A 2500-nucleotide genomic window follows, 5' to 3' on the forward strand; every position below is an offset into this window, starting at 1 on the left:
GTGGCAGACTCAGGTAAAGAACAAAGGCCTTGTCAAAAATGCTTTGAGATAGAGATGTCAAAGTCTTGCCCAATTTGCTACTCGGATTAGGCCAGGACAAAATGGGCATCCAAGGTTTCTTTGCCAAAGGGAAGGGCTGGAAAGTGTCTCCCAGAATGACAAAGGTTCACATAGTGCGAATTATCCCGCTTCTGATTCCTCAAATTTGCCAGAAAGTCTCACAGATGCCTGGGGTGTGCGTCATAAAGGGGACTATTCCGACCTTAAGTCCCGCCCCCGACAAGAAATGCAACGCTCCCTGTCAAAGTACTTTTGAGGTCACTCGTTTGGCGGTTTAAATGCTTGAACCGAAAAAGAGGGTACTTTCAAAAAACAGCAAACACATGCCTTTTGCCGGGGAAAAGTCTCAACCCTAACTACTACTGTGACTGTTCACAGGGATTCAATCTCTCCAGTCTGCACCATTGTGAAGGTATTCATCCGTCCACAGGGGGTTCAAAGGGCATTGAGCAAATGAGGGTCAATGTGCTTGCTACGGCAGCACATATAATAAATTGGAATCGATACAGAGAAGATTAGCATGGCCCCTGCGCAAGGATGACACGCAAATTCGTGAAGCGTTTCCATATTTTCATTTGCACAATCAGAACTCACCACATCCATTGCCTCAACAGACAGTCGCAACTAGGTGCTTGCTACGGCAGCACATATAATAAATTGGAATCGATACAGAGAAGATTAGCATGGCCCCTGCGCAAGGATGACACGCAAATTCGTGAAGCGTTTCCATATTTTCATTTGCACAATCAGAACTCACCACATCCATTGCCTCAACAGACAGTCGCAACTAGGTGGCAGACTCAGGTAAAGAACAAAGGCCTTGTCAAAAATGCTTTGAGATAGAGATGTCAAAGTCTTGCCCAATTTGCTACTCGGATTAGGCCAGGACAAAATGGGCATCCAAGGTTTCTTTGCCAAAGGGAAGGGCTGGAAAGTGTCTCCCAGAATAACAAAGGTTCACATAGTGCGAATTATCCCGCATCTGATTCCTCAAATTTGCCAGAAAGTCTCACAGATGCCTGGGGTGTGCGTCAAAAAGGGGACTATTCCGACCTTAAGTCCCGCCCCCGACAAGAAATGCAACGCTCCCTGTCAAAGTACTTTTGAGGTCACTCGTTTGGCAGTTTAAATGCTTGAACCGAAAAAGAGGGTACTTTCAAAAAACAGCAAACACATGCCTTTTGCCGGGGAAAAGTCTCAACCCTAACTACTACTGTGACTGTTCACAGGGATTCAATCTCTCCAGTCTGCACCATTGTGAAGGTATTCATCCGTCCACAGTGGGTTCAAAGGGCATTCAGCAAATGAGGTTCAATGTGCTTGCTATGGCAGCACATATAATAAATTGGAATCGATACAGAGAAGATTACCATGGCCCCTGCGCAAGGATGACACGCAAATTCGTGAAGCGTTTCCATATTTTCATTTGCACAATCAGAACTCACCACATCCATTGCCTCAACAGACAGTCGCAACTAGGTGGCAGACTCAGGTAAAGAACAAAGGCCTTGTCAAAAATGCTTTGAGATAGAGATTTCAAAGTCTTGCCCAATTTGCTACTCGGATTAGGCCAGGACAAAATGGGCATCCAAGGTTTCTTTGCCAAAGGGAAGGGCTGGAAAGTGTCTCCCAGAATAACAAAGGTTCACATAGTGCGAATTATCCCGCTTCTGATTCCTCAAATTTGCCAGAAAGTCTCACAGATGCCTGGGGTGTGCGTCATAAAGGGGACTATTCCGACCTTAAGTCCCGCCCCCGACAAGAAATGCAACGCTCCCTGTCAAAGTACTTTTGAGGTCACTCGTTTGGCAGTTTAAATGCTTGAACCGAAAAAGAGGGTACTCTCAAAAAACAGCAAACACATGCCTTAGCCGGGGAAAAGTCTCAACCCTTACTACCACTGTGATGGTTCACAGGGATTCAATCTCTCCAGTCTGCACCATTGTGAAGGTATTCATCCGTCCACAGGGGGTTCAAAGGGCATTCAGCAAATGAGGGTCAATATGCTTGCTACGGCAGCACATATAATAAATTGGAAACGATACAGAGAAGATTAGCATGGCCCCTGCGCAAGGATGACACGCAAATTCGTGAAGCGTTTCCATATTTTCATTTGCACAATCAGAACTCACCACATCCATTGCCTCAACAGACAGTCGCAACTAGGTGGCAGACTCAGGTAAAGAACAAAGGCCTTGTCAAAAATGCTTTGAGATAGAGATGTCAAAGTCTTGCCCAATTTGCTACTCGGATTAGGCCAGGACAAAATGGGCATCCAAGGTTTCTATGCCAAAGGGAAGGGCTGGAAAGTGTCTCCCAGAATGACAAAGGTTCACATAGTGCGAATTATCCCGCTTCTGATTCCTCAAATTTGCCAGAAAGTCTCACAGATGCCTGGGGTGTGCGTCATAAAGGGGACTATTCCGACCTTAAGTCCCGC

General features: G+C 46.0%; 4 non-coding genes across 4 annotated transcripts; all 4 read left to right on the forward strand.

Moving 5' to 3' along the window:
- The first annotated feature begins 525 nt into the window (after nt 1–525).
- LOC134129310 (U6 spliceosomal RNA) lies at nt 526–632 on the forward strand. The gene has a single exon (XR_009956496.1). It is a non-coding gene; the product is annotated as a U6 spliceosomal RNA (small nuclear RNA).
- A 56-nt stretch (nt 633–688) lies between these two features.
- On the forward strand, nt 689–795 carry LOC134129311 (U6 spliceosomal RNA). The gene has a single exon (XR_009956497.1). It is a non-coding gene; the product is annotated as a U6 spliceosomal RNA (small nuclear RNA).
- Nucleotides 796–1376: 581 nt separating this feature from the next.
- LOC134129397 (U6 spliceosomal RNA) lies at nt 1377–1483 on the forward strand. The gene has a single exon (XR_009956583.1). It is a non-coding gene; the product is annotated as a U6 spliceosomal RNA (small nuclear RNA).
- Nucleotides 1484–2063: 580 nt separating this feature from the next.
- On the forward strand, nt 2064–2170 carry LOC134129370 (U6 spliceosomal RNA). Its single transcript, XR_009956556.1, has one exon. It is a non-coding gene; the product is annotated as a U6 spliceosomal RNA (small nuclear RNA).
- Nucleotides 2171–2500: the final 330 nt, after the last annotated feature.

The sequence above is a fragment of the Pungitius pungitius genome, chromosome 5 (assembly GCF_949316345.1).
Source record: "Pungitius pungitius chromosome 5, fPunPun2.1, whole genome shotgun sequence".
NCBI lineage: Eukaryota > Metazoa > Chordata > Actinopteri > Perciformes > Gasterosteidae > Pungitius > Pungitius pungitius.